Source organism: Uloborus diversus, chromosome 10 (assembly GCF_026930045.1).
Source record: "Uloborus diversus isolate 005 chromosome 10, Udiv.v.3.1, whole genome shotgun sequence".
Taxonomy (NCBI): domain Eukaryota; kingdom Metazoa; phylum Arthropoda; class Arachnida; order Araneae; family Uloboridae; genus Uloborus; species Uloborus diversus.
The window spans coordinates 65,014,551-65,041,105 of NC_072740.1; positions in this window are offsets into that span (position 1 = coordinate 65,014,551).

Here is a 26,555-nt window from a genome sequence, read left to right on the forward strand (position 1 = left end):
ACTAAGAGTAAAGTGATATTGAGTTTTAAATTTAATTAAATCATTTCGTTTAAAGATTCAGTTGAAAAAATTTTATTTTGTAAGTTTGAAAATTTTTGAAAAAAAAAAAAAAAATAGTTTTGCGAAAAAAAAAAAAAGATTGAAAAGAAAAAAAAATAATATGTTACAAAAATATTATTATTATTATTATTTTGATTTGAAAAAAATATTTTTGCGGAAAAATTTATTGTTGTAAGAATAAAAATTTATTTTTATATGATTGAAAAAAAAAAATTGATTTTTTTTTTAATTAGTGGAAAAATATTACAAGTTTGAGAAATTATTTTTTAAAAACATTTTATATGATTAAAGAAAACAAAAATTTTTGATTTCATTTTCTAAGTAGAAAAATATTACAAGTTTGAAAAAATACTGTTTTGAATCAAAAATCTGTTTTTGAAAGAAATATTCTTACAAGCTGGAAATTTTTTTATATAAGTTTGAAATGAAAAAGAAATTAATTCGAAACTACGAATTAAAATCTAAAATTTTGTTTGGAAAACCAGACATCAGGCTATTGTCGATCTATGTGCTTGATATTTGAGAAACGTGAACTAATTTTAATTGGTCAGAAACAGTGACATCACTTGAAAGACGTAGGCCAGGTGGTGAATAATACTCGCACGTGGGGTTTGTTATCTGTTATCGGTAAAGGGGTAGATAGCAATATTGATAAAGTCATTTTCTCAATTCGCCTCGATGTGTGTGGACGATGGGAAGTTCTTTGGGATTATGGGAGTTTTTTTCAACAGCCGCGTTGATTAGCGATTTCACGGCATGCCTTCTGCAAATCGACGATGGGCAAACAGCCGTATGCAGCGATTTCAAATAAAACATGCATGTAGTTGTAATTTGTGAGATTGAGTTATAATTAACAATCCACTTATTACAATTTCATTCACTGTTTTTCAATAACTTCGCGATAGCTGGTACTTGAGGGATTTCACCCCAAAAAGGTTAGTCTTTTGTGCTTAATTTTAGTCAGTATTTAGCTATAACTTAATTTGTCAAAATTTAGATTAAGTTTCTTAATTTAACGTATAGCTGTCCATTTGAATGTATCGTTCGAAAAGGATAAAGACTAAAATAAATGATATCGATTTTGTTAAAGAAATTAGTTGTTAAAGTAAAATATTATTGGGAAAATGAAATAGTCAAAGTGATTCTAATTCATGAATGTTGAAAATTTTGTTTTATTCTAACAAGAGTGCTTGTATGAAAAAAAAAAAAAAATAATAATAAAGTAAAACACTATGCGATAAAATGACTAAGTTAAATACTAATCAAAAAAATAATTAATAGAGTTGATTAAATAAAATGTGATAAATTAAATGAAACTCTTGAAAAGCATATAAAGTGATGAAATGTAACTTGAGTGCGAAATTTGCTTACTGGAAAAAAATTAAATAAGTTGATTTTTTTAAAATCGTGAAAGTTTATTAATGATAAGTGTTAATTACTACTAAGAGTAAATTGATTGCAAGTTTTTAAAATAAATTAGTTGGATGAAAATTGTAGACCTGATAATGTTTCGAAAAATTTGTGGGTTCGATTCCTGTTACTAATTGTGAAAAATTTCTAAGTTTAAAAATAACGGGAAAAAAAACGATAAAGTAAAAACAAGCAAGAAAATGATTAAGTTAAATACTAAGCGATAAAATGACTAAGTTTAATACTAATCAAAAAATAATTAAATAAAATGTGATAAATTCAATAAAACTCTTGAAAAGCATATGTAGTGATAAAATGTAACTTGAGTGCGAAATTTGCTTACTGGAAAAAATTAAATAAGTTGATTTTTAAAATCCATGAAAATTTCTTAATGATAAGTGTTTATTAATGCTAAGAGTAAATTGATTCCAAGTTTTGAAATGAATTTCAGTAGAAATTATTTTTCGGTAAGTCTATTTTTAAAATTTGCTGACATGAAGTTTTGATACTCGACTTATAATTTTAACATTTCTCGGGTTCTTCATTGATGTTTAACTTTTTTATGTGATGTGTTTTATTTTACCGTAGGTAAAAATAATTAAATAAAAGTGAAATTTATAAATTGTAATGAAAATTCTGTTAATGAAATTAGTTGGTTGTAAAGTAATATTTTGGAAAAGCTGTAATGAATGATAAATAGTAAAACGCAGTAAGTAAAATAGTAAAGTATGGTAAAGTAAAATAAAATAGTCAGAGGGGATTTAATTCATGAAAGTTGAAAATTTTATTTTATTCCATCAAGAGTGTTTGCATGAAAAAAAAAAATAAAATAAAGAAATCAAAATATGATTAACTTAAATATCGATGATAAAAAATAATTATTAGAGTTAATTAAATGAAATGCGATAAATTAAATGAAACTCATGAAAAGCATATGTAGTGATAAAATATAACTTGAGTGGGAAATTTGGTTACAGTAAAAAATTATTTAAGAAGATAATTTTTAAAATTCATGAAAATATTTGATAGTGATAAGTGTTAATTAATACGAAGAGTAAATTGATTGTAGATTTTGGAAAATTAAATGGATAAATGTATAAAAATAATAACGTATGTGATAATGTAAAATAATAATAATGAAAAAGAATCAAAGACGATTAAATGAATCTAAATCGTAAATGAGTTGCTATTTTAGTAAACTCAAACTAGAGTGAAAAGCATTTTAGTAGGAACATGTTAATATCTCTTGTGCTAAGAAAAATAAATAACTTTTAAGCATAATTTTGTAACTGGAATAAATGTATGATAAAATGATTAAGTTAAGTATTAATGAAAAAGTAATTATTAGAGTTAATTAAATGGAATGTGATAAATTCAATGAAACTCTTGAAGCGTATATGCAGTGTTGGAATGTAACTTGAGTGCGCAATTTGCTTACTGGAAAAAATTAATTAAGTTAATTTTTAAAATCCGTGAAAATTTGTTAATGATAAGTGTTAATTACTACTACGAGTAAATTGATTGCAAGTTTGACATGATTGCAAACATTGAAGACATGATAACGTTTCGAAAAATTTGAGGTTTCGATTCCTGTCACTAATTGCGAAAAATTTCTAAGTTTAAAAATATCGGAAAAAAAACGAAAAAGTAAAAACAAGCGAGAAAATGATCAAACTCTAAAATATACTAAAAAAAAAAATCGAAATCACGAAAAAATAATTTAAGTCTGAAATGCTTGAAATTAGTTAAAGACTAAAAGGCTAAGAAAATAGTTAAAGACTGAAAATAATTGAAAAACGCTAAAATAGTGAAAAAAAATAATCAAAGTGCTAAATGACAGGAAAAAACGTTAAAGTTCAAAATGTATGAACAAGTTAGAAAAAATAAAAATGATAAAGTTTGAAATGCATGAAAAAGAAAATCAAAGTTTAAAATATATTTCAAGTCCACAAAGCATTGAAATAAATCTAAAATCTCGAATGGGTTGTATTTAAATAAATCTTTACTTAAGTGAAAACTTTGTTATTATGAAAAATAATAATAATGATGATGATAGTTTCAATTATGAGCTGAAATTCAGTTAATGACATGCCATGATTAGTACTAAAGAGTGAATTAACTGATGGTTTTAAAATTAATTTAATTGTAATATTCGTTGTCATGGTACAGATTCACATGAAGACTGAAAGTGTAATGGAAAATATAGCATAGTGGTTAGCATACGTTTTTGCTAACTCAAAGTTTGGGTGTTCGATTCCCAACACTCTGTAAAATAAAAATAATTAAATTCGCGAAACTTTGGTTGTCTTGACAACCATTCGTCGAAATTATTCAAAGTCTGGAAATAAAAAATCTCAATAGATGGCGCCACGAACGTTCTTAAAAGTTGCCATCCTAAAACTCTGGTTGTCATGACAACAAGTTCAAAATATTCTAAGTCCAAAAATGCGCGAAAAAAAAAAGCGCGCGAAAAAACCTCATCACCTTCTACGGGTTCTCGCGGCAGCCCCGGTTGTGGGGAGGGGGAGGCAGCGCAACCCCAAGGTCGGGGGGCGGTGGTCGACGGAGGTGGGGATCGACGGAGGTGGGAATCGACGGAGGTGGGAATCGACGGAGGCGTTAACGCCTCAACGCCTCCGTTGTCCCAGAACTGTCAATTATTAACTACTTCCCAATCCCACACCAAAAAAAAAGTGAACTAGGCATTTTGAAGAACAGAAAGCAAAAGTGGTGTCTAATTAAAAAACAAGTTTAAATAATATATAGGTCAACACAGCAAAAACCAGTATTAACATTATTTTGTTACGACAAAATTTACTCTTAGTTTCGTAGTTTATTCAAATAAAACCATTTTACCTGTCTTATATGAACTTGTTTTTTTTTAAACATATTTTTCATTTTCTGTAGCTTGCATGTTTTTTTTTTTTTTTTTTTTTTTTTTTTTTTTTTTTTTTTTTTTAATGAAACAAGTGATTTTTCCCTTTATTTATAACTTTATTGTTGAAATGTTTTTCTGTTGCTATTGGCAAACGTTTCAAAGAAAAATACTTCTCACTGAGTGATAGTATTAATGTCGGAATCCTTTCTAAGCAACAGGAAATCTTCAAAAATTAAGAAGTATTTTATTACAAAAGGTTGATCTTCGAAGATCTTAAGGGTACCGTTTACAGCATTTTAAACATCTGGAAATGCAATATCAACTTAAATATAAGTGACGTCATCCAATCATTAGTTAAAACTTTTTTTTTTTTTTTTTTTGTTGCTTAGTTCAAACATTGTTTGCGCTTATTCTTTTGATAAGTATTGCAAGTCGATTGATTTCAGTAGCTTTAAACATTATTTCCTACATCTCTCTTGACTATATTTCTACTCATATGTAACAAAATTTCAAAAAACTTCTAAACAGCAGAAGGATTAAAATTTTAAAAGCATAGGGGAAAATAAAATAAAGGACGTGGCATAATATTTTCCAACGTAAAATTTATTACACATTTATTAATTAGCAGTTTTATTTCTACAGTAAAATTTATTTTACGGGATTTTTTTTTCTTTTGAAAAATTTATTGCTTAACGGTTTTTTTCTCGAAAGGAAACATGGAATAAGTTTTGGCTGTCAGTTTCAATTTGTCTTATTTTTTTTTAAATTGCTATTTTGCTATTTAAGCTGTCTGCTGTTCATTTTCGTAGCTTTTACTGGATTCCTTTACATCAAAAATCTTACAATCTTACAACTGCAAAGGAAGTTCCTGGAAACCCCAAAACAGGTGTATTCAGTAATCTGGTTATTTGTGCTAAACAACGTTGGATATTTCCTGTGATTTCTCAGTAAAAAATGTATTTATTTATTTCTTACCTGAGAAGATTTGAACTGTAAATATTAATTATGCTTAGGTTGAGTACTTTACATCTGCTTAAAAACCTGTTATTAAAAACTAGAACAGAATCTAATCAGAAGGACGTAACAGTAACAGCACAAACATTGAAGACCGCAAATTTTATCGATAGTTTGTACAAATTGCCTTTTTGGTTAACTGGATTTTTGCTGTAGAAATATTACGAGATTAGTATTTCATGTAATTATGCTGAAATTTTGAGATATGCTTAAACAATTACACAGAAGTATCTTTACAAAATATACAAATCGAAAAACATTGATCATAAATAATAAAACATTTAGAATGAGTTTAAAAATAAGTAAAAATTAAACATTCTATAAATAAGGTCCTTAAGGGAAAAAAAATAGGAAAAAAATCCTGTCTCAAAACAGTTCAGCTCTTTTAGCATAACAAGGAAAAAATAATTTCCCAGAATTTGTGAACTCATAACGATTTCCTTTTTGTTTCAGTTATTAATTTTATTTTAAAATGAAAATGAAATAAATTCGAATGTTGAGCACACGATCCAGAAATTTCCTAAAAAGGCAAGTTTAAATACATTACCAGTTTTTAGAGATTGGAATACATGTGCTAATAAGTAAGATAAGGCTAAAAAGCGTACCGTGTGATTTGTTCATTTCATTTGAGATCAGAACAATTAGAAATAGCATTAATATTTTCCACACCAAAAAAAAAAAAAAAAAAGTTAAAAGCTTTAAATAAAGGAAAATAATTTTTTAGTCTTGTTTCAACAAAATTTTACCGTAAAAAAAGTTACCACTTAGTATGATGTTTTGTAGCTTATCATCGATAAAAAACGCATAGGATTTTTCTGCCCACTTGTATGTACACATTTAAAAAATAAGTAAAAAAAAACAATGTAAATGGCTTAATATAGTATACAAATATTGTATAAAAACAGCTCAGATTAAATGATTTAATAAATATTTAAAAAAGGAACGAAAGTAGGTTTTGAGATAAAGAATGGAGCTAAAGACTTTATGTCTCCCCCTGCCCCCGCACTTTTTCTAAAACGTTTAAGGTGTCTTATTTATTTATTATTATTTTTTTTTGAAGATATCGTTCATGACTCCTGATTCCCATGCTGTTTTTTTAAAGTGAATATTAATTAAACTTAATTATCTTGATTTATTTTACACGAAATATTTAATTACTAGTGACAAGTATTATTAACGGACATTTTTAGCAGTCATTAAATCAAGCACAAGGGGCAATTTAACATATGGGATTACTTTAAACTTGTATATACATTTGAAAATAAACAATTACTCGAAAAATTTTAACTTGAAACAATTGGAATTTAATGGAAAAACATTATTAATAAAAAAAACATTAAAAGTTTGCTCTGTAAATCAACATTAGAATCTACAAAGAAATTTAAATCCTTATCTAAGGGCTTCATGAAATAAAAGCTAAGTTAGTAATGGAGAGCAAAATACATTTTCACTGGAGACTTTGACGAAGGTAAAGGATTGATTAACTCAGTAAAACTAAAGTGTTTTATTTTTCGCCAAAAAGGAGCTATCTTATTTTGTAATGGGGAAGGGTTTTTTTTTTTAATTCAGATTTATATTAAGCTTCTTCTACGCAACGGTACGACCTAATCATAGGAAAAAACACTTGAAGTTTAACAGTTCATATTTTAAAAGATGTAAAAGTAACATTTCTGAAGAGTAAAATACATTTGAAAACCGATTTGAGTAATTTCCAAACGTAGGTGGGAAGCATTGTTTTCTTCTTACTATCTGAACTTAGCCAAAGTATCAGAAACTAGCCAAAAACCGCGAACTTCGTCGTCAGGATGGCATTGTATCAGGAACATCATCGTGAAACCAAATTTGGTAAGATATAGGAAAAAGGTTTTTGAATCCCTTTGCCAAAATTAATAATTTCTAAATCATTTATTAGCTGAATCTGACTACTTGTACAAGGTCTATTTTGGAGCCCAGAAAAATAAACTCCTGCTTGTGAAAATTGCAACGCCATAAAGGAAGCACACAGTTGAATTAAACTTAATACAAAGTTGAGTGGTAATGGTACAAATAAATGATTACATTTTCAAACCAAACAAACAATAAATAGAGATAGAAATTAGTATTTTGTGTGGTCACCACGCGCCGCAAAAAGAGCTGCTACACGACTCGGCATGGAGTGAAACAAAGTTTGAATATCTGCCTGTGGAAGAATATTCCATATTGTTTGTATGCGCAACCAAAGTTCGTCTGTCGAAGCAACAGGACAAGGATCACGAGCGAGACGCCGCCCAACGAAATCCCACATATGTTCAATCGGTGACATATCCGGGGAATATGCAGACCAAGGAAGAAACTGCACCAGCTGCGAATCAAGGTAGGACCTTCACAGTCCTGGCGACATGTGGACGGGCATTAACCTGCTGGAATACAGTCCCTGGCAATCTTCGCAGGAAAGGAATAGCTTGGGGCTGTAAAACTTCGTTTATGTATCAGGTACTGTTCAAATTGCCCACAATTCGTAGCAATTGTGATCGTCCATGATATGCTATGGCACCCCAGACCGTAACTCCGGGTGTTCGTTCACTGTGGCGTTCGATAATTCACTCCGAAATGTGTTGTTCACTGGCACAGCGCCTGACACGAATTCGGCCATCATGGTGCCACAAATTGAAGCGGAATTCGTCAGAAAAGACAACCTGCTGCCAATCAGCACGCCAGCTCCTATGCACATTGGCCTATTGTAGCCGCAGGCGGCGATGGTGTTTTGCGTGAGAGCAATACTGTATAAAGGAATCCTTGCGCGCAGCCCACGCTGTAGCAGACGTCTCCGTATTGATGAAGCACACAATAAAACACCTGTAGCTGTTGACCACTGTGCTGCCAATGTTCTAGAAGAAGCTGTGCGGTCCGTCAGCCCCATGCGCACCAGGTGTCTGTCATCGCGAGCTGATGTCACATTTCGGGGTCCACTCCCGGATTTCCGAAATGTCCGACACTCGTCCGTCCACTGCTTCCAAACACGCACGATTGTGCTGCTGTTACGCTGCACACGAGAGCGGCTACTGCACGATAAGATAATCCAGCTTCACGAATGCCGACGATTCTGCCCCGTTCAAACTCCGAAATTTGCTCAAATTTTGCTTTCTTTCGTCGAAGAGGCATAGTAAAGATTCAGGTAACGTTTACTCTAGCATATACACACCGAAAATCATACACGCCTCGCTACAGCCGTCTATTTATATTCGGTTCGATCCGCAATTCAGAGGGCGCTGCTCAGCATACGCATGCGCTACCGGTCTGCAATTATAATCATTTGCATATCATGCCCTACTTTACATTTCCTGCAAATTTTAACTCACTCGCGTTAGTCTTTCGTGGTGTTGCAATTTTTACACACAGGAGTGTATCATAAAGAGAGCAACGAACAGTTTAACACATATTTCTCGGGGGGTTGGAGAAGGTTTTTACATGAGGAAGCTATTTAGCTGTGGCTTCGCTTAACATGAAAAGAATTGTAGTTTAACGAACTGCAATTTTTAATCAGCCAACCTGTGTAAAACTGCTTTCATAGTGATTGTTTTTGTAAGAAATTTCTATATGATTCTTTGAGATACATGTACATTTCTTTGGAGCATCAATACTTTCAGAAGCTTCTATTTTATTTGGTACATTGTTATAAGACCTAAACGATGGATTTGAAAAGGATATTGAGGAAAGAAAATTATTTTAATACCTTCTCATTATTCAAAAAACCCATGGCTTGTGTCACTCAGACGCTACACGTATAAAATGCCTATCAGCGTAAAATAGTTAACTTAATATCGTTTGTATGTTAACTAGAGATGTAAAATTTCCGGAAATTTTAAAATGGTGGAAAAAAAAAGGTTTTTTACCGCTTTTTTTCCGGAAAAATTGGAAAAAATGGAAAATTTGACTTTTTAAAGAATAAAACTAGGGTTTCTTAATAGCTCTGTGTTTCTTGGAACATATACAGGGTTAAACATTACGAAATATATGCTATCCACACATCTGCTTGACAGAAATACACATAATGGTAAGATTAATTAGAACAAAAAAAAAAACTTTTTTTTATAACTGAGAGGTTTCATGATCAAACACCAGAAATAAGTCAAATCGTCATTCAACCAATAGGAGTGGGTAATATGTGTCTAATCATAACAATTACATTTTCTATTTTAGATATCCTTTGAAACTTGAATAAAAACTTAATTAAAATTTTCGACTTTCAAACATGATTGATTTTTTTTTTTTTGAAAGAAAAATTATACAATGTAACTTTGCTGTCTGAAAATGAAAGCTATTAAATTTTTTTCCAATCCAGTCTCAGACCAAATCAAAACTAAATTGGTGTTTCTTAAGCTGAACCAAAATTACAGTTTCAGTTTATTCATACGGCCGTGCTAAGCACATTAGTAAAAGTAGTCATACCAGCACTTTTGAACAAATTTGAGTTATTATAACCAAGTTGTTCTCTGTTTCGTATTTTACTTAATAAATAAGATGTTTTAGGGTCATTTGATCAAGAACTATTGTTTTGAAAAATTCTTTAAAAAAAAAAAAAGACATCTGAATCAAATATATGGAAGAGCCACACTTTAAAATACAATATCTCAGCTTGAGCACAACTGCAAATTCCCCTTTTTTGCTTAGCACGGCAGTATACAGGGTGCGGCAAAAAAAAAAAATATCGGACAAAAATTGTATCATCGAATGGAAGAAAAGTAATTTCATTTTCATGAGTGCCTAATTTATTTTTGTCTCTTACTTTATTAGAAAAAAATTTACAATATATTACCTAGTTTATGTATTGGTTTTCGGTTTTCTTACCATTTTAAGCAAAATACCTGCTACTTTAAGTTGTTTAACCAAGTAGAACGACAGTTCGTTTGCTTGTTGTCCCTCGACAAACAGTATTTGAAACGGCATGCCGTTTCTAGTGGCTTGGAAATGGCAGTCGGGAATGTGTACAAAAACTAACAGTGAACATTTCAGTTAATAGTCTGGTCATCCAAAAGTGAGTTCAATGAAATACTTGGGTTTCCACGACAGAAGTCGTTCGTAAGATGGAAATTTGTGACCGATAAGTGGGACTAAGGGAAAAAACAGCTCAAACAGAAGTTTTACGAGTTTCAAAAAGTTCAGGCATTTGTATAACTCCAAAGATGCCAGAAACGTTTGAGACGGACCGCAAGTCCACGCTGGAAGAGATACCTTTCACTGATTTACCTTTCACCCGGCTCACATCCCACAGAACCATAGGATTTGGTCTGTAGACACTCCAAGCACCTTAGAAAGTGTTAGATATCGCCAAAATCCGAAGTCAGGCTTGGTCTGAGATGGATTTAGCACAAGCGACAAAAAATCTCTAGTTTTTTTGCGAATGAAGGCCGTGAAATGAATCAAAAAGTGAACCAGAAGGACATTTTAGAAGTTATTGTACTTCTGTTTGCCTAAGAGAACTTCAGCATTGTAGACTGGACATTTTCCTTTAACTCCACACCGATTCATATACCCAAAAAGACAAGAGTGGTGCAAGGCGCATTGTTTTTGACATGACATCTTTAGAGTGGACGCTCTACTCGTTCGACCTCAATCCCATTTATTCCACGTATGGCCTATTTTGTGGTCAAAGGTCTACCCTAAACACACATAAAATTGAACTCTCTAAACCAATTGCGTTATAATGAATAGGATGATTGAAGGACTTGCAGAGAGCCCTTGAATGAAAATTTCAAGAAGCAGCTGCATCTCTGTATTACTGCAAAAGGCTGCCATTTTGAAACCAATAAAATTTATTGATTGCTAAAGGTCTTCTCATATTATTATTTTTTGTGTTTTTTTAATTTATTTTTAATAAAATTTCATGGAAAATTGCTTGCCCGGTTTTTTTTTCTTTTTCTTTCTTTTCTTTTTTGCTGCACTTTGTACATTTGGTTCGTACAGTTAGGAAAAACATAGTTTTGTGATTAAAGTTATGCTTGTTTGTTTTATGAAGAAAGAAAAATTCTTCACTAAGGTTATTGGTTTAAGCTTTTGCAAAATGTATTATTTAACATTTTTTTTATCTATATGCAAATTACATTGTCATACAACAATTTGCATTAATGTTAGACAGTATTTTAACATAAAACGAGGGGGGGGGGGAGGGAATTACATCTGAATTTAAGCGTGAGAAATTTCTAATCACTTTTTGCTGAAAATTTCAATTAAAACTCAAACTAAAGTTGAAAAAATTCATTTTTATTTTTTAAATTTTTCCGAAGTGAAAATTTACTCCTTAGGAAAAAAACGGTTTTTTTCCGTTTTTTTCGGAAATTTTCCGGTTTTTTTCCGACTGTTTTCATCTCTAATGTTAACTAATAACATTATTTTAAAATAAAATGGATACTCTTTTTTTCAGAGAACTGTATTTATTTTAAAAGAGATTTTTGACTTTTCCTCTAGCTTAAGCCAAATAAGGGATAGATTTAGCTGTTTTTAGAAAATTACGGTTTGTTTTCAGCAGTGATGCGCAATTTATGGCCCGCTGTCTACATCCGGCCTGCAAAGCTGATTCGTGCGACCCGTTGTTTTGCCCAATGCAACAAACCGAAATGCAAGACTAGTGATAATTTTATAAATTTGGACACAACTATTAAAAAACTGGTTTCTGAAAAACATGCATTTAACGAAATAAGAATCAAAGTAATGATAACAGCAATTATTTTTCATATTTTCACAAGTTATTTAAAAATAATGAAATATTTAGAAATTTTATTTGTGGTTATGTCCGCGAGAATGATTTCAATATGAGGCGTGGAAGTTGGGCAGAATAATGTTGGACGCCACTGGTCTACAGAAAACAAGGCTCGTCTAGTTTTGAACGATCTTTGTTTAACATTAATGTGCACCTGATTACTTAATATATTGCAAAAACTCATCTGCTTTATTACATTTACCTGAATTGAAAGTCGTTTTCCCTTTGTTGTTTTGTAACACAGTAAAAAAAAATTTTAATAAAACTTTCAAACAGGTGGACTATTTCCGATGTAACTCAACAGTGAGCGAAATAAAAAAAAACTCTTCTTCTCTTATACGGCAATGTAAATATCTACCAAAAACAGTTTCTAGCTATCAAAAAACATTTTATCGTAAAACGGAAGTATATATCCAAAAGTTATTACTCTATAAGGAATCTTGAATCCTTTCGAATCATAAAATCGATACTTTTTCAGCACCTGTGCTCCTAAAGGTTCGGAGAAACGTTCTTTTAAGTGTTCAGAGTCTTTCATATTCCTTGCTCTTTGGCTTGAGAGTCATGCCTCTCCATCCTGCCTGTTAAATAGCATTTCACGTTTAACAGGGCGTTTTATGACACTTTGGAACCTCTGTTACTCTCTTGATAAGAATAAATACTCTAAATTTAGGACAGCGTCGAATTCAATGAATATCTATGCTAGTAGAATATGTAAAATAAAATGTGCTTAAAACGCATTAAACTGAGATGATTTCATTCGTTGATGACATGATTTAATTGGCATAACATCAAGGAAAAATATCATTTTTTTCAAAGAAAAATAATTTAAGCTAAGTAAATAACATGTTAATATATTTACGCAAAGAAATAAATAAATAAATAAATAAAATAAAATAAAATAAACGAGGATAATTCCCCTCTAATGCTGTGAAACATGGGTTTTCGTCAAATTTTTAGAAACTATGTTGAATTTCAATTTATATGATTTCAGCTAAGCAAAAAATAACTACCAAACGGTCAATTAACATAAAATCGTCACTGTAACTTGTCTTTGATGTGTTGAGCCTCAAAATTGATATGATCAGTTAGGAGAATCCAAGTGGATTAAACAACGTGGAAGTAAATTCAGTATTCAAAAAATATTAATAAACTAATAAAAATACTGTAAATAATCATAACGAAGTTACTCATCGCATTTACGTTTAGATCAATAAAGTTAATTAAGCCTCCGAAAATATTGACTTAAATTCTAAATTTTGAAAATCTAGCTTTTTAATCAATGTTTAGTATTGTGATACGGACAAGAATAAAAGTTCATAAATTGCTTAGCGATAGTGTGAAAAAAGGACCTTTCTCATCTAGTTTAAGTCTTAAAAATTCTGTCCAGATTTAAAAAAAAATATTTTAATTGGTTCACCAAATTCTCTAATTTTCAGGTTTTGTCAAATTTTTGAAGTTTTTGTTTCTTTAATGTAAATATGTGCTCAGACATTTTAAATTTCTAAACCTTAATACCAGAAAGGGGATTTTCCTCACGTTCAAAAGTGCAAAATTTCGACAAGATCAAAAAAAAAAAAATAAATAAATAAATAAAAATAAATAAATAAATAAATAAATAAAAATTAATTTGAATTTTGACATCTGGAATTCAAATAATGTTTTTCGCAATCACGAGTGTGTGTATGTAGGCGTGTGTGTTTGTGTCTGTGTGCCGGCATGAGTGTGTGGGTAGTTGTGTGTATGAGTGTTTGTGGTAGGGGGGGGACGGAATGTGTATGTGTGTGTAGGCATATGTGCTTGTGTCTGTGTGCAAGCATGAGTGTGTGGGTAGTTATGTGTAGGTGTATGTGTATGTGTAGGTGTCTGTATGTATGCGTGTGTGTATGTGTTTGTGTATGCGTGTGTGTATGTGTTTGTGTATGCGTGTGTGTATGTGTTTGTGTATGTGTTTGTTTGTACGTGCGTGTATGTGTGCGTGTAAGTGTAGGTTATTTACGCAACCTGGAGATGGCTTTCGCTAGAGGAGCAGCAACGTGAGCAGTCGGTCGACGGTGATGCTGCAGAAGGTGCTGGCGGGAAAATAAAATGATAGCACATCAAAACAGTCAAATGAAAGCAATAAGCAATCGTGATTGCTCAAAAAAAAAAAACCAGAAGTTCTGATTTCTAAACGAAAGGAGTCCTTTATGAAGTATGATTTAAAGCGACAATTTCTAGGAAATTAGTTTTATACGATGTCGTTTCCAAAATCCACTCTCGCTGACTGCAACTTATCGCCCAAGGCGGCTCGTATAGGAGGGTAAGAGGGACCAAATGCCGCCTCACTTCCAAAAGAAAAGAAGCTTTGCCCCTCACTTATGAGAGCTAAAAAATAACGTTTAATTGAAAGATTCAAACGTAAATCTACATAGATTTTATCAACGCATTTTGCGTGTCCATGATGGAATCCACCATTCTCCAGTTCATTATTGTACTTTAAAAATGATCCTTGTAAAACATATTTTTGTATTTAAGGATTTTTGCATATTTTATTTATTTATTTATTTGAAAAGCACTTTGGAAATTAGTTATTTGAAAATATACATAATATTCTTTTATTTTTCAGTTGAGTGACAATGTTACTCACTAGCATTCTTAGTTGCGTACTTTGTCGCAGTGTTCAAAGTTAGTTGTATAATGACATTTTGAAATTATTTAATCGTTTTTAACAATATTCATAATTTTTTTTTAGGCAAAGAGGTCACATTAAATCGTTAACAGTTTATATCTAAGTATTTCTTGAATAGCTTGAATGCAAACTTATATATGCATCAATCAATAATTTATTTTCATAAGTTAAAAATATTGGTAAATTAAAAAAATCAAATCCTTAGGATTTTTATTTTATTTATATCTTTTTTTTTTTTTTGTTTTGCATTTATTTGAAAACATTCTTTATTAAATTATTTAAGATATTATTTCTAAATATTTGTGCACTTGTATAAATGAATAAGCATTGAAAAATATTCTGTGATTAAATATTGGAAAACAAATTTCATGAATTTTGTACGCCATGCTTTCATTAAAAAAATAATTTTATCAAGCCTATAATTAATAAAATTTCTAACCCAACTTTAATAAATGTAAATTACTCATTCTAATAGTACTTCCACTAACCTGCAACAAAGCTTAAGCTGAAAAAACAATGTTGGATTAAAATTTAGTTTTAACCCAAAAGACTCATCACTGGGGGGGGAGAGAAGGTTGTAAAGTTGTTTTTTGTTAAAAAACCTACTCTCAAATCAAAATTTATGACCACTAGTTACTCTTAACAAACTCCGAACAGTCGCAAAATAATATATATAATATGCAAATATGATGGCACTGCGTGAAATCGTGTTACACAGTGTCTCTAGCGTATCACGTTAGGCCGCAGTTGTTGGTGCTACATGTACAATGAGCCAGGGAGCATGCCTCGAACAGTAGAATCTGCATGTTAGAGGGACTTTCTTGCTGGGTGCTGTAGATTGATTCTTATATATTGAATGGTGTAATTCAGCAGAAATCCAGGGAGAAGTGAGCAGTGTGTACGGAAGACGATCCTGAGTAACCGCAACGCTCGTAAATAGTGTTGAAACTTTGAAGGAAGTGCTGGTGCTCATAGTGCATGCTGTCCTACCCTCACAATCCGGACTTTACTCCTTCGATTTTTATCTTTTTACTCACATGGAAATGTGTTGGCAACAAAAGTTTGGCACTTACTAACTTAGAGCTTTAAGACAGGTGACTGCATTCTGTGCAGTGGCTTGGGAAATGTGATTTCACGCATCAACTGTGTTTCAGTTAGAACGGTAACTATATAAAGAAGTAGCTAGACGATAAAGATAGATATTCTGTAACTATACACTTTTCATTTTTAATGAACGGTGAACTGCAGATTATCCGAGGAAAAGTGTGGCACGAATAATACGGGATAATTTAAAACCGTGGATAATCCGAATAATTGGTAAAAAATGATACTTAGTGAATAAAATAGCTAAAAAATATGAACACTCACAGACACATTTAAATTATAATTAAAAGCATTTCTACATTGACTATGAAAATATTTGTAAAATCTAAAAGCGAACAATAACAATCATAAGTTTAAACAAAAAAAAAAATGTAAAAAGACCAGAGGATAATCCGACCGCCTATGATCGGGAGTTTAGTTTTCACCGCCGATTGGACCTCAAAAAAAAAAAAAAAAAAACTCTCGTATTTTTAACATTGCGTGATAACATGTCTTGCAATGAGCAACTTCGGAAAACAAAAATCCGAACTAGCTGTCACCTTTTTAAAATTGTATGGTTTAAAAAGTCTCTGATACAAGAACTATGGCAAGCAGTGGTTATATTAACACTTAGTGTGTAGTGTAGTAAAATACATTCAGCCACAAGTTTAAAAAAATGAACTATAGTTAGGGCTAACCTAACTTGACAGTGTTGCAATGCAGTAACTACGATTTGCATAGCCTTCACAATGCTGTCACGTTAGGTTTTCCCAACTAGAGAGTGATGCATTTTTTCAGTATATTTACAATAGTTTGAAGTTTCAGCAAAGGCAGTTGAAAAATAGATAATTTGTTTATTTTCGTTGCAATGTCACTCCATTTCTTAGGCTTAAAAAGGATTTAATAACAGGGTTGAAAAATGCTACGATAATAAAAAATACCTATTTTACTAAGGTACTGCAGTTCAAATGTAAACTGATAAGAATATTTGTATGTGAGAACATTGTCAATAATTTAATTGTTTCTTTCACACAATAGTCGTTTCTTTTGAAGATGGGGCAAGACCAGTTTTGGAAAATTAAGAAAGTGGTAATAACAGATCAAACTTAACTTTATCCTTTTATCTGTAACAATTTAGAGTCAAAAAATAATAAAAATAAAAATCGGAATTCTTTATGTTTGGGAGATGGAAGTATTAGCTCTCCATTAATAATGCTTCTAAATGTATTATTAGTTATACTTCATTATTGAAACGCCTTATCTTAGATGTTTCGGAATAAGAAACATAGACTAGTTCCACATTCAAGCTAAACGACTCATTATGAAACGAATGAATAAAATCCGTATTAAAATGTAATTAAAAAAATGTAATACAGTTTTACAGCATCTCGTTATTTCTTATGAATTCACAACCCCTGATTTTTATCAAAACAAAAACTAGTTCTTATTTTGAAATTTATTTCTAACTTAAAGTTTCAACTTTTATTAAAGATTTGCCACTCTAAAGTTACCATCTAAAAATATTTTGTTTGTGCAAAATGCATTAAATGTTTTAAATCATATTTTCTTTCCTTACTTCTTTTACATAGTGCAGCAAAAGTTATAAAAACGTGGATTTTAACACCATGATTGATATACAAAATTTTATTTTCTTGTATGTAAGTTGTTTAACTGAAAAATTCTCTAAATGTGGTCTTTAGCGCTGTCTAAACTCTCATGACAAACGATGTTTCTTCAAGCATACTTAAAGAAATTATCCCAACTCCTACGGCTGCTCTACTATGTTTTATGCTAGCCTTATTTCTTCTAAGAAAATATTTCTCTTGAATTTTTGCAGACCCAGCCACACTAAAGCAATTATTAATTAGCTGCAATTCTTCTTTCTCTAGCGAAAACTTGGTTCACGAAGCTAAGTGGAGTAGCAGACAAAAGGAATTCCAATTACATCTCCAACAGATGAAAAAGGAAGCCGTTAATCATTCAGGCACGCACATTTAAGATGACACAATGTACCCGAGAAGATGTTGAATGCAAGTGTCGGAACGAAACATTCTAAACGCTCAGCAAAGTTATAAAGGGAAGGTCTATCTTAATCATTGATTACTAGTGCTTCATTTCTGTCCGCAAACTTATTGATAAAGACACTATCCTCAAAGAAACTGTATCACGAAAATTCGATGATTGACTTAAATATTTTTACGGGATCCATTGATTAAATATATTTTTTTTTTCAATATGATTATTGAAATATATTCTATATTATTACTCTTAAACAGTGTAATTGTTTTTAGAAATATGTTTCAATAAAATTATTTGCCTAGAATTTTACTTGTAATTATGTTTGAATTGGATTATTAAAACGCACTTAAATTTCTTATTTCATTTTTTCCCCAAGTACGGACTCACTATTTCACTCGCAGATGCGTTTGAATTGTGATACTGAAAACGTTTCGGAAGTAATTATTTTCATTGAGTTCTTAAAGAGCAGTTTCACATCTGGTTATGTTTCAACTAAAGCATGGAAATAAAATTTCATTTTTGGTTTTCTGAGTATTTATATTAACTTTCAGTGTTGCCGTCTATCAAAAATAAGCTAGAATGAATGGTCTGACAAATGTCAAAGAGAAATTTTAAAGTGCAATTTGTGGAAAACAAAATATTTACATATATATTTTTCATATACTGAGGGAAATATCTGGTATTAAAAGAAGTCAGAGATTAAGTATATCTTAACCGAGTCGGAAAAACCCAAACATTTTTTGTTACAGATAAAAAATTATAAATACAATAGACGTTATTTCAGAAGGTGTGTCTATATTTTAGGTAAAATCAAGTTTACCGTGGATAAATGGTTAAATTGATACGAGGGCTTTAATTTTCCAGTGCTAATCTGCCGTGAAAAGGTAAAAGGCAGGAACTGCCATTTTTTTATTTTTCATTTTTGTTTGAATTTTTGTCATATATTGCATCTATCTTTATTGCACAAGCTTGCTTATTTAGCTTCCACTGAACAAAAAAGCACGAAGAAAGTATCTTATTCATACATTTCCCTATTGTAAGAATTGAATTTAAAACGCGTTTCTTTAAATAACTCGAAAACTCTTTTCTGCAGATACTGCAGCTTACCTGCCCACGGCAGTAATGTGCCCAGAACCAAGATTTTTCTAACAAATCTACCTACTTATGTTGAGATAACTTACGAACGCTGGATAGCCTGTCTTTCATTGTTTGAGAATTATTCATAACAATTCGTTATTAGTCAACAAATTTAATTTGTATGGTTTTCTATATAACTGTTGAGTGTTTAAGTTATTGCATATTATTAAGCAAGATATTACTGTGTTTTCTGAAGAAAATACATGATTTTACCTAATATAAGTTGCTCATATTTGAAACTGCTTCTCCACTATTTTTGGATAACGTAATGGCGTTGTTTTGATCAAAATAATGCATCGCGCTTGGGTCAAGTTAATGCCAAGTGGGGCTTTAACTTTTTATTTTTTAGAAATGCTTTAAAAAGTCACCAAACATTTAATTCTCTTTAAATATTTGGAAGAGCGTATTTTAGATAAGATAGACATTAAACAGGCTTATGTGTTTGTATTTAAGGTAAAGTATATTTACTTTTATCAACTTACCTCTAATTAAACATTTGTACATTATGAAACATTTTGTAAGAAATAATGTTTGTATCATATAATTATTTGCATTAATAAGTTATATTTAGAAGTTATTAAACCTAAAACAAATGATGATGCTAGGCAGTATTATTCATGTTCCTTAAACAATGTTATCATTTTTTTGCGTAAAATATCCTACCAACCGTAAAACAACCTCTTTGAGGTAAATTGCTATTCGCAAATTACGCTTCATATCCTATTTATACTATAGTCTTTGTCTTCCAGTGTCGATTTGTTTACTTCCTATACGGAATTTAGATATTGTTGAGGCTCGTAGTGCTTTTTAAAGAAATAATGACAGTAATATCTGCAAAACAATGGTTTTCGCGTGAAACTTGGTCAAAATTCGATCAAAATAATCTTTTTAAGTACCGTATTTATGTTTTGTAAGCTTTGTTTATTTATTGGAATCGCACTATTTATTAGTATCAAAGTATATCTATATCTATATATATATATATTTGTATTTTATGTTTGTCTGTATATTAACATTTATCAATTAGTACGGCACCTTTAACACGTTTTTCAGTCCAAGTCAGATAAATTAAAAATTTGATTTCTCCATAATAGGCGATCATGATGAAATGATTCGTAAATACAAAAATATATTTATCTTGGCCTTTTTAGTTGCTGCCTATTTCAGTATTTTCATTATTATACTAAAAAATGCTTTCCTTCTCAGTTCAACTAAATAATCCATTGGTTTAACCTGCTACTTACTTTAAAATGGACTCCCTTTCACCTAGGAAGATGTTTGATAATTTTTAATACCATTTCTCAGTCGGATCATATCCTTCATTTGCAGATACAATACAATTTATCTTGACTCAACTGACGAAATTTAATTGTTCACAAGGACTTCCCTAATCGTAATCATTTTGACAGAACTCAAAAAGTGGTGAATTTTCTTAAGGTCTTTGGACCACGTGCTGTCTCCCTAAAACGTTGAACTTAAAGTTTAAAGTTTGCTTTCCAATATTTCATTACATCGTACGAAAGGTTCCCCTTACTATTTTAATCAAACTATTTTTCCTACAAAGGAGAATTTATCGAAAATACTATTGAATAATTAATTGTTCTTGATATTTTTTTCGCTCTCTAATATTCAAAGAAATACAACTTTTTATAATTTTCTTGCGTCTTTTGCATTTATAAAATGCAGAAGACGCAAGAAAATTATAAAAAATTGTATTTCTTTGAATATTAAAGCTTTAGAATATCAATAGCTTAATATTAAAAGAGAATATAATATTAATAGAGAATATTAAAACTTTCACTTGGCTAAAATACCGCCGCAAACGCAACACTGTACCGCTTTAAAAAAAAAAAGTTAAGGAAAAAATCGCTTAACAGATTAGTTTTTACCTTTTAAATCAGCAATATTTAAAGCTTGAAAAAAACATATATTTTTGCTCTTAAATTCATTACTCTAGTAATATTTAAATATAATTACGTTAAATAACTTACTAAATGTAATCTTGGCTATGAAATACGTTTTAAATGACATATTTTGTATGGATTTTTCTTAAAAAAATATTTATTAACATATTTATGGTCACACTTTCTATCTACATTTAAAATGAAAAGACGCAAATGAAAGGTAATTTTTTTTAAAAACTCGCTAAAGTGCCAACATATCTATGCTTTGCATAACCACCCAAATTGCAGTTTTAGTTCAGCTAGGGTTTTGGGATCATTTTCTTCAACCGTTTCTTTAATATGTCATAGAAAAATCTGTCATCAGATTTCTTATCAGGAAAGTTGTGTGAACTGTTAAGTGGGGCAAAGATTCTGGTTCCAGTAAACTATGGGTGAACCTATAGCGAACATAAACTCTTTCAGGCCTTCATACAAACTATTAGTGTAATGGTGTATTGGGACATTCTTTATGATCTACCTTTAAAAAAATCGGCCACTTTGTACATCATTTTTTTCATTTTTAAACTTTGATACATTGTCATATTTTTGATTGATACAGTACTTAAACCAGTTGTTTCAGTTTGTCTTCGGTCCCAATTCAACCTTCATCTTGCTATCAACTTTTATTACCCAAAGGTAGATCTTATACGCTTCGATGATCGACATACGCTTCTAAGTGCATTCTGAAAGCTTTTTATTATATAATTCAATATAGCTCACCATATATATATATATATATATATATATATATATATATATATATATATATATATATATATATATATATATGTAAGAACCGCCGCTCGGTTCTTATTACGAATCTTGGTTTTCGCAAGTTGCAGTGTTGTGCCGTGATAATCCACCACGTAGGAAGAGGACAAAGCTACATTCACAAATCACATCTTTATTTTTACATGGAATATAACAGCAGGAATTTCTCTTAACTAACCAACTTGTTTAGTTGTGCTACGATTTTTATATAGGGAATATCATTAAAAGATTACAGATAATTATCCCTCGATCATGTGATCTCACGTGATCTATATAGGAGGAGCAGATTGCCATAACGAAATATTATTGGGCTTTGCACCGCAGACAGAGGCTGGCTTAAGTCTGGAAGGAAAAAAAAGTGTCTGGTAGGTACTTTAAGGGAAAACGCATCTGAGCCTGGAACATAGCCATATATGGTATGAGAAGCATTTAAGTGTGTAATAAATAATGTCTGTGACTCATACGCGCTGACATATAAGTGAACAGAACTTAATATGGAAAAGGCCTAGCAAAGGATTTTTCATATTACATATATACAGGGTGATTCTGAATTCATCATCAATATTTGGTGAGGAGGTAGGGAATAGGAAAAGAACACTATTTCACATAGGAAAGCATGGGCGCAGACGTCATGTAGTAGGGCAATATGAATCCGGTTAAATGATGGAAAGAAAACATAACAAGAAAGTGGTAAGAGAAAAAACATTTATTTGTGCATCTTTTGTACAGACTTACAAGAGGTGCACGAAATTCTGACCATTTGCTAGATTACATGCCTCACAACGACGTTGCATGGACAACCGAACTTTCTGGAATATGCCTGGCGTTTCCCGGATGTTTGCGGCGGCAACCGATATGCGTGCTACAAGGTCCATATCACTGGCAACAGGGGTCTCGTACACCATGGTTTTCATGGCACCCCATACAAAGAAGTCTATTGGAGATAAATCCGGTGACCGTGGTGGCCAACAAACCGGTCCACCGCGACCAATCCATTGAGCTCCAAATTTTCTGGTCAGGTAACAACGCACATCATTTGCGAAATGTGCTGGAGCGCCGTCATGCTGGAACCACATTCGCCGGAGAATAACAGCAGGAACCTCGTTCATAAGACCCGGTAACACAGTCTGAAGAAATATGAGGTAGTTTGCGCAATCTAAACGGGATGGTAGTAAATACGGTCCCAGCAAACAGTCGCCGACGATCCCAGTCCACACATTGACGGCAAAGCGTTGTTGCGCAGCTCGAACTCTCGTACCGTGTGGATTCTGATTAGCCCACACATGCGAATTGTGTGTGTTGAAGACACCTTCACGAGTGAAGGACGCTTCATCTGTGAAAAGAACATACGTTGGGAAATTGGGATCAACGGCTGTTCTCTGCATGAACCACTGACAAAAAGTAACACGCTTGGGATAGTCCTCTGCTTCCAGTAACTGCACTGTGTGCAAATGAAAAGGATGTAAACGTTCCTCGTGTAGTATCCGCCACACTGACGATTGTGAAACTCCAAACTGGCGAGCAATACCTCGTGTGCTAGAACTTGGCTGTTCTTCGATAGACTGTAGGACAGCTTCCTCGACTGAAACTGTCCGTGTTGATCGGCGCCTGCCTCGATCAACATTAATACCAGCAAATGATCCAGTTTCGCACAGTTGTCGATGCACAGGTGAAAACATTTGATGCTGTGGCACGCGCCGGTTGGGGTAGCGCTCTGCATACATTTGAGTAGCTCTAAGACAGCTTTCTCTTGCGGCACCGTAAGTTAGATGCATATCTGCAAGTTCTTGAAACGTGTACCGGTTCATGTTACTTCTGCGAAGTCACCTTGTCGAATGACGACTGGCTGCACACGGCAGACAGCTATGCGCGTTCATGGGAGATGCGGACACACACCACCCTCTACACCGTCATGCGTTCGTTTGTGCCCATGCTTTCCTATGTGAAATAGTGTTCTTTTCCTATTCCCTACCTCCCCACCAAATATTGATGATGAATTCAGAATCACCCGTATATATATATATATATATTAGGGTGGTCCTTATTTTTGAAGTTGCAGATATTTTACGCGACGCCCCCTCAATTTGTTCCATTGTACAAATGAATGATCCTTGCAAAATTTTAAGTCAATCCATGAATATTAACACGTGCCTCTAGGGCCTCCTTTTTTGAGTTTCGAAGAAAAAATTTGCGGATTGTCTCATTTTTATGTAAAAATATTTTAACGTTTTATATTTAAAGTAATTTTGAACCCCAATATGTTCTGCTACTTCCAGATCGATCATTCTCTCACTTTCAATCTGTAAAATTTAACATGTTACAGAGAATGAAGTGTACACCAATGGCCTTGGGTCAGGCGTATCGCTCTTCTAAGCTTGTTCCAACCAAGCGGCAGGGAAACGTTTCTCCCCTTCAAGATGGACACAAGGGATTCTATTGGCCATTAATGAATGACCTAGGCCATTAATGAACGATCTTTGACTACAACAAATTGCCTCCTCCAGGCTTTGGGGGAGTTGATTTACAAAATTCCCTGTGTATGTAATAGGAGTGGCAAATAGAGTCACAAGGTTTCAATGCTATAAACATAAGTACTGCAATTATATTTTAATTCGCTGTTCTTTAATTATAAACATACCTAAATGCTTATGCAATTTTTAATTTTTAAAATATAAATTTCGAAAAATCCTCGATTATTCCTAACATAAAAATATACTGTATTTTCCATAACTAAAATATAAATTAAAAAAAAAATATTCAGATCGGAACAATGTAGAAATCTATACTTTAAATTAATTTTTTTTTCTATTTCAGTACATAGTCCTTTATTATCCTCAAATTCTTGCGATTCACAAGATTTAGAAACCAAAATAAGTATCTATCCTAACCTGTTGAACTTTTGTTTTCTACAGCTGGTCATCCACAATGCAAAAAAGCTTGACAAGTATTGATATCTGCTCGCCTTTCATCACTGTTAGACAAATGCCATATTAGGGATAAAGATGTTGTTCATTTATTTACAATCTATGTAGATGCAGTTAATTTAAATCCAAATGACCTAGTGATCAATCGTACATTCCTTAAGAGAGCAAAAGAAAATCTTCGAGACGTAAAATTAAATTTCATGAATTTAAATTTAGATTTTGTAGTTATTCACTGGAATACAAAGCTACATCCAGATTTAACTGGAAAAAGAACGCCGACAGGATTACCGTGATAGCTTCAGGTCCTAATATTGAACAGCTACTCGGAATTCCTTAGATATTTCTTCAGTTGTGTATGATATCTTAGATGATAGCTCTTTATTGCTAACTGTTCTAGCTGTAATGTTTGATACAACGACTTGCAATACCAACCGTATAAATTGTGCATGCTATTTTTTAGAGCAAAAACTGAACGGTGATATATTACATTTGGATTGCCATCATCATGCACTTGAAATCGTACTGCAGAGTGTGTCCTTAAAGAAGTTCTTGCCTTTCTTAGTTCTAGATCAGATATTCAATTATTTAAGCGCTTCAAAATTTTGTGGAAAGATCTCCATCATTCAGGACTTATAACATTTCAATCAAGTACACATACCACTTAAATTCTAAAAGACTAAGTTGATGACATATTATTGTTCGTAAAAAGCGGAATTGAGAAGAATTACAGAGAATTCTCATAACTTGTAATAATATTTCCTGGTGAATATCCTCCTACAGGGATATGTTTTCGGCAACTTGGAGCTTATCCCTGAGACACATGGGTAGCAAAAGGAATTTTTGTATGAAAATTTTTATGTTTAGGAAACAATTTAAATTGACCTTACATGAAAAGAAAGCCCTTCAATGCTGTTTTACAAAGCTGTTTTACAATTAAATGCTGTATGAAGATATGGTTTTTCGCAGCAACCCAATCGAGGCTCCTTTGAATAATATAATATGTCTGAAAAACCAGCAGCGTACAAAATGACGACAAACATGCAGCAGAAGCAGTGATTGGAAAATTCATAAATCACTTTTAACTTTGAAGATAGGAAAAGACTAGTCCAAAAAATGCTTGTGATAAGGAAGACGTGTCTGATGACTGTTTAACAAATTTCAGATAACAGTAGATGATTTGGAATACTTTCTTAGTAAAGATCTTCCTCTTTATAGAATCAATAACGAGTCAATAAAACTGTTTGATAAGTTACAAATACTAAAAGATTTTTTCCTATTTGATCCTGATTCACGGCAAAATGAAGGAAGCTATTTAAAGGGAAGAGATATTTTTAAAATACTGAAAATTGTGAATGATACAACTGAAAGAGGAGCACAATATTAATCGAAGAATTTCACAACTAATTTACTAAATATGAGTCACAAAGAAATATATTTTACAGACCGTCCAAGACTATCGGAAAAAAATACACACTATCGAGATACAATGAGAAAAGCGTACGATTAAGGAAAGTTTCTAGAGAATTATTTTATTCTTATTCAACGTAAAATCTTTAGATAAAGTAATTAAAAAGATTAATTTTAGTGCTACCTCACGGGAAAAATATTTTGCAAACCTAGAAAAACGATGTACTCGGTCTGAAGTAAAAAAATTGAAGATTTGTGGGAAAATTATCAAAAGTGTTAAAGTTCAACGGCCTAGGGGCACGTGTTATTATTTACCGATAGAGTTCAAATTTTGCACACGTTACTTTTTATTATAGTGTCACAAAACTGGGGGGCGTCACTTGTTGAATTCCGAAAAAAAAATTTTCCCATATAAATAAGGACCACCCTAATATATATATATATATATATATATATATATATATATATATATATATATATATATATATATATATATATATAAATT